The 7,018-nt window shown below is 39.1% G+C and overlaps 1 pseudogene; it reads right to left on the bottom strand.

The window, feature by feature from the left end:
• Positions 1–4,776: 4,776 nt before the first annotated feature.
• LOC116877451 lies at positions 4,777–5,225 on the bottom strand (annotated as a pseudogene).
• Positions 5,226–7,018: the final 1,793 nt, after the last annotated feature.

Genomic DNA, 7,018 nt, shown 5'->3' with positions numbered 1-7,018 from the left:
AAGATTAAGAGTTTCTTATGGTTTGTCTCCCTCTCTGGTTTCATCTTGTTTCATTTTTTTCCTCTCTTCCCCTATGATGCTCTTCTTGTTTCTTAAATTCTGCATATCAGTGAGATCATATGATAATTGTCCTTCTCTGATTGACTTATTTCACTTAGCATAATACCCTCTAGTTCCATCCACATTGTTGCAAATGGCAAGATTTCATTTTTTCATGGCTGCATAATATTTCTTCCTCTCTCTCTCTCTCTCTCTGTGTGTGTGTGTGTGTGTGTGTGTGTGTGTGTATCACATCTTTATCCATTCATCTTTTGATGGACGTCTGGCCTCTTTTCATAGTTTGGCTCTTGTGGACATTGCTGCTATAAAATTGGTGCCCCTTTGGATCACCACATTTGTATTTTTGGGGTAAATACCCTGTAGTACAATTGCTGGGTCAGAGGGTAGCTCTATTTTCAACTTTTTGAGGAACTTCCATACTGTTTTCCAGAGTGGCTGCACCAGCTTGCATTCCCACCAACAGGGTAGGAGGGTTCCCCTTTCCCCACATCCTCACCAACATCTGTCGTTTCCTGACTTATTAATTTTAGCCATTCTGACTGGTGTGAGGTGGTATCTCATTGTGGTTTTGATTTGTATTTCCCTGATGCCGAGTGATGTGGAGCACTTTTTCCTGTGTCTGTTAGCTATTTGGATGTCTTCTTTGCAAAAATGTCTGTTCATGTCCTCTGCCCATTTCTTGACTGGATTATTTGTTCTTTGGGAGTTGAGTCTGATAAGTTCTTTATAGATTTTGGATACTAGCCCTTTATTTGATCTGTCATTTGCAAATATCTTCTCCCATTCTGTCAGTTGTCTTTTGGTTTTGTTGACTGTTTCTTTACTGTGCAAAAGCTTTTGATCTTGATGAAGTCTCAATAGTTCATTTTTGCCTTTGTTTCCCTTGCTTTTGGAGATGTGTCTACCAAGAAGTTGCTGCGGCTGAGGTCAGAAAAGGTTGCTGCCTGTGTTCTCTTTAAGGATTCTTTTTTCAAGATTTTATTTATTTATTTGACACAGAGAGAGAGAGAGAGAGAGATCACAAGTAGGTGGGGGTGGGGGAAGAAGCAGGCCCTCTGCCGAGCAGAGAGCCCGATGAGGGGCCCAATCCCAGGACCCCAAGATCACGACCTGAGCTGAAGGCAGAGGCCCAACCCGCTGAGCCACCCAGGCACCCCTCTTTAAAGATTTTGGTGGATTCCTCTTTCACATTGAGGTCTTTCATCCATTTTGAGTTTATTTTTTGAGTGTGCTATAAGGAAATGGTCCAGTTTCATTCTTCTGTAAGTGGCTGTCCAAATTTCCCCACACCATTTGTTGAAGAGACTTTTTTTTTTCTCCCCATTGGACATTCTTTACTGCTGTGTCGAAGATTAGTTGACCATAGAGTTGAGGGTCCATTTCTGGGCTGTCAGTTCTGTTCCATTGATCTATGTGTCTGTTTTTGTGCCAGTACCATGCTGTCTTGATGATGACAGCTTTGTAATCATAATACATACGTACATACATAATACAGTCACAATACTTAAGCTACTTTAAAATCTAATTCAAGTGTTTAGTGTTCTCATATAAAAACCTTAGCTCTACTACTTCTTTTCAATATTAAATATATAAGGACACTTGCAAAGATATTTTTGGTTAACACTGAATCTCTCAAGGATGTTAGCTTTCCTGATTTGTTGAATATATTTTGTTAGGATTAAGATGATTCAGTTTTAGATGGCACAATTTCCTTGAGAAATTCTAAGCTAATTTCAGACCGTGTTTCACAAAACAAACTATGGTTTAGTACTTTTGATTTGATTTGAAAGGAATGCCTTTTATTTCTTTTTATTATTTTTTTCCTTTTAAAGCAGCTTTATATATTATTGGACCCATTAACTTCTTATTGTGTATCATGTTCTTTGGACTTCATTCAGAATGTCAACATCACTCTAAAAAGTGATGAATTGTCAAAGTAAAGTGTGGATGTTTCAGGAAAAATATCGCTTCACAGATGTCTCATTGTGTTTAGAAGTTAAATATAGACAGGCTACTTTAGGTTGAGGATTTCCAAAGTCAAGATGAAATAAGTTGACAGATGATTAAAAAAAATGAAGAGCCTCACTGGACATAGGAGGTTTTGAATGAGCTGGTTTGGAACGTGGCAGTCTGAGGACAAATTAATAGATTGCATCTTTTTGCATGGAGCATTTACAGTGTAAGCTAAGGATTACTTATGACTGTTTCGAATTGCCAGTGCTGCAGAAAACAGCAACAGGAAAGAGAAAAGAAAAAAGGATGGTTCTTTATCATGAGTACTAGCTCATTGATCAAGAAAGTATTTAACTATACAAACATTGTTATAGCAACATCAATTAAAAAAAAAAAAAGAAAAAAAACCCCAGTGCTCTCATATTCCTGCTACTTGAAAATCAATCTGTTCTCATTTTTCATTTTTTAGGATCCTTTTGTTCCATATATTAGGTAGAAGATTGTTTATTCACCATTTCCAAAGTGTAAGGCACACAGCCCAGGTTTGTTTTGTTTTGTTTTGTTTTGATATTATAATATTGCCATGGAATCTATATGCAAATTTAGAAAATACTTTGCATTATTTTCTTAAAAGGAATCTGTGGAAATAGGATTTCTGAATCAATGGACATAACATTTTAATAGCTCTTTACTATGTTAACTGTTCTTTCAAAAAGTGTTGTCATACCCATTTACTCTATGCAGGTGAAAATGCAGTACCTCACTGTTCCTGAGTATTCTTTTTTTTTTTTTTTAAAGATTTTATTTATTTATTTCACAGACAGAGATCACAAGCAGGCAGAGAGGCAGGCAGAGAGAGAGAGAGGGAAGCAGGCTCCCCGCTGAGAAGAGAGCCCAACTTGGGGCTCGATCCCAGGACCCAGAGATCATGACCCAAGCCAAAGGCAGAGGCTCTAACCCACTGAGCCATCCAGGCACCCCCTGAGTATTCTAATTTGAAATCAAATTGGTATAAAATGGTGTCTTGTTATTATTTTAATTATTTCTTTGACTATTAGAGTGAGAATTTCCTTATATTTGTGTTTACTAATTATAATTTCTATTTTTTAATGCAAAGTGTTTTGTTTCTTTCATCTATTCATTTGTGTCCAGGGAGACTGAATAATGTTCTTACTAATTTTTTTTTTTAAGAAACGTATTCTTTTTTTTCTTTTTTAAAGATTTTATTTATTTATTTGACAGACAGAGATTTCAAGTAGGCAGAGAGGCAGGCAGAGAGAGGAGGAAGCAGGCTCCCTGCTGAGCAGAGAGCCCGACGTGGGGCTCGATCCCAGGACCCTGGGATCATGACCTGAGCCGAAGGCAGAGGCTTTAACCCACTGAGCCACCCAGGCGCCCCCTTACTAATTTTTATAAGCTCATTTTAATGTAGGTAATAATCCTTTCCTTGTTTAATTACTATAAATAGTATTTAGTCTGCTGTATTTCTTTCCAGCATAGTTTTTGTGTAGCACAAATTTTGCATTTTTTAGTAAGGTAACTATCGATCATTTTGATTGTAATTTCTTTTATTGTTTCAAAACTTAGAACGTTATTGCTCCAGAGATTTGAGCTGAGCTCACTGTCAAACCCCCTGAGGCCCTAGTGTTCCAGCATGCTGAGAACTTAATGGGAGTATAAGCTGAGTAAGGAAATCAGGACAGATAGAGTTAAGGTTAGATTATAGTTGTATTATTAAATGGTGAATGTGTGTGTGTGTGTGTGTGTGTGTGAGAGAGAGAGAGAGAGATAGAGAGAGAGAGAAGAGAGAGAGAGAAAGAGAGAGAGAGAAAGAGAGAGAAACATTTCCCCACAGAGGTAATATACTGTCCTTCCTGGGAGGTATTAATACCTTCAGTTTGGTTGGTACCCACGAGACACAACTGTATAGTAAGAATGAAGTAGGGAGTGTGGCACTTTATGGGAAATTCAGCTTCAAGGAGGTAGCCACAAATTGATTCACATTCGGAGTACTTTTTTTTGTTTTGTTTTGGTTGTTTGAGATGAATTCATTTTAAACAGAAGTCTACTAAAACACAGCTCTTGAACAGAATGAATCTCATAATGGAGCAACTGTTGCTAAATAATTTCCTGCTTGCCCCCAGATTGACCAGTATCGGAAGTATTGGGGAGATCTCATCTTACAACATGTTCTAACAAAGAAGGAAGGGTTAAAAAAAAAAAATCATACCACCTCATTGCCACATGCCTGGAATACTTACAACAGTTAAAGATTTTCTGGAATATCCTTAATTCAGATATTCTATTTTGTTGATCTGTGTTCATTCCTACTTGTCAGATTACAGGTCCCACCTTCTGTTCAAAAAGTGGTCGCCCCAGAAATTTGGCAACAGATTCCAAGCTTGTATTCTCAACCTCATTCTTCTCTTCTACTCCATTTTGCTTTTCTTTGTTTACAATAAAAAGAGCACCTTTATGTGCCAGTGCTTAGTTTCAGAAACTCTAATGGTTTTCTGAATGTACTGGTTGTGCCGTGCAAGGAGGAAGCCATTTGGTTCTTTCTCACCACTGCCTTCCAATAAAACCTGCAGCTAAACTCCATTCCAAACTTCTGGATGGTGTCTAAGGCTTTTGTTTCTCTGGACCCTGGAGATTAGAACATTTTGAGGTATTAACAATCCCAGCCCAATCTAATTCAAGACTTTAATTTCGTGTCTGAGCACTTGTTAGCATTTAATGAACCTCACTCCATGTACTTTCAAGCTACCAGGATACAGCCCCCCACCACTTCACTTCCTTAATCTTCTCCATAGCTCTTCTACTAAAGAATTTGGCCTCCATGGTGACTGGCTATTTTGGGAGTTTCCCTTCCCCAAAACTTTATAGTAGCCCCATCACATCACATCAAAGATAGGAGCAGCTCCAGTCTTGGTGTTTTGTTTTGTTTTGTTTTAAGGCATCAATTACCTGTGTCTGCTCACTGACCAAGGTCCACAGTTAACCAAGTGTGACAGTTGGGCAGAAGCTCTGGTTCCTCTGAGTGGTAATGCCTCATACTGACCTTTCCAAAGTAACCTGGGTGATTTTTATCAAAGTTGATCCTGTGGTGATGCAGGCCATCAGCATTACCCTGGCCTCCTGGGTGCTTCTGGTGCTTGCTGATGTGGCTGTGGCCCCCGAAGTTTCCAGGTCTTCTTCAGTCTGGATGGCATGTCTGCGGTCCAGACGAAAGAGCAGTTATCCATACCTGATTGAAAGCTTCTTGTCCCTGTTCTCCAAGATACTTGAAATGGGCAAGTGGGGAGCCAAATTCCATTTTTCCTTTCTTACTCTTTCCACCTCTTTCCCCTATTTGTTAGATGCTCCAGGGTTAAGCAGGAGGAAGAGGGGTATTTTTTTAAACCTAGTTGGTGCTAGTCTGTGAAAACCCTCTGCATAGCAAACATCCAAATACTGATCATTTTTCAAATAGGGGGCTTTTATGGGTTCTTTGGGGACTTTCTGTTGGAGACCTCTGATGCTGCAACATTTCCTAATGTGGGTGAGGCTCTCCCTTGCTGTCCTCTTTTGATATGCCCTTGACCCAACTCCAGCAGTTCATACCCTGCAGCCTCTTTCTGCTGGGACAGCCTGGACCTTGGCAGGCAGTGTTCTTGGGTGGTGTCCTTTCAAGAAATCTCTGACCTGGCTTTTCTTTTTTCGTTTTCTTTTTAGTATTTTATTTATTTATTTGAGAGAGAGAGTGAGAGAGAGCAAGCAAGCTCAAGCAGGGGGAGGGGTAGAGGGAGAGGAAGAGGCAAATTCCCCGCTGAACAGGGAGCCCAACATGGGGCACGATCTCAGACTCCAGGATCAGGACCTGAGCCAAAGCAGCTGCTTAACAAACTGAGCTCCCCAGCCCCTCATGACCTGGCTATTCTTTATAGCATTCATTTGGCCCACAGAGGCATGGTGCTTCTCTAAACTCTGGAAATGCAGTGTTCTCTCTTTGTTATCTATCATACATTGTTCCAGCCAGCCTCTTCCCTTTGGACTTTTCTAGGTGAGAACCAGGCACCATTCTCTGTGCTCCCCAAACTCCAGAGAACACAGGTCAAACCCTCTGAGATAGGTGGAACAGTGCCTCTGTTTGCCTCTGCCGATGTGCATGCCTTAATCCCTGGAAACTGTGAATCTGTTACTTCATTTTTTCCATAGCGGTACTGTTTTTATTTTTTTGTTTTTTTCTTTGAAGTAATACCTACACCCAAGTGGGGCTCAAAATCACAACCCCAAGGTCAAGAGTTGTGCACTCCACTGACTAAGCCAGCCAGGCACCCTCACTTTTTATTTGTTTAAACTGAAATATAGTTGACATACAATATTACATTAGCTTCAGATATATAATATAGTGATTCAACAATTATATAGATTACTAAATGCTCACTATAATAATGGTAATTACCATCCATCACTATATAAAGTTACTAAATATTATTTTTTAGTTGAACATTTTATTACATATGTATTTACTTTTAATTCCAGCATAGTTAGTATATACTATTATATTAGTTTCAGGTGTACAATACAGCCATTCGACAATTCTATACATTACTCAGTGCTCATCATGATAAATGTATTCTTAATCCCCATCACCTATTTCACCCATCCCCCTGCCCACCTTCCCTCTGGTAACCACCAGTTTGTTCTCTATAGTTCAGGGTCTGTTTTTTGGTTGATCTCCTTTTTTATTTTGTTCATTTATTTTGTTTCTTAAATTCCACGTATGAGTGAAATCATATGGTATTTATCTTTCTCTGACTGATTATTTCACTTAGCATAATACTTTCAAGATCCATCTATGTCATTGTAAATGTAAATCTCTCGATGGACATTTGGGCTTCTTCTATATCTTAGTTATTGTAAATAATGCTGCAATAAACATATGGGTGCTTGTATCTTTTGTCATTAGTGTTTTTGCCTTCTTTGGGTAAACCTCCAAACTGTTTTCCACAGTGGCTGCACC

Source organism: Lontra canadensis, unplaced genomic scaffold, assembly GCF_010015895.1.
Source record: "Lontra canadensis isolate GAN:19392208 unplaced genomic scaffold, GSC_riverotter_1.0 scaffold52, whole genome shotgun sequence".
Taxonomy (NCBI): domain Eukaryota; kingdom Metazoa; phylum Chordata; class Mammalia; order Carnivora; family Mustelidae; genus Lontra; species Lontra canadensis.
This window is presented reverse-complemented; position numbering and strand designations above follow the sequence as displayed.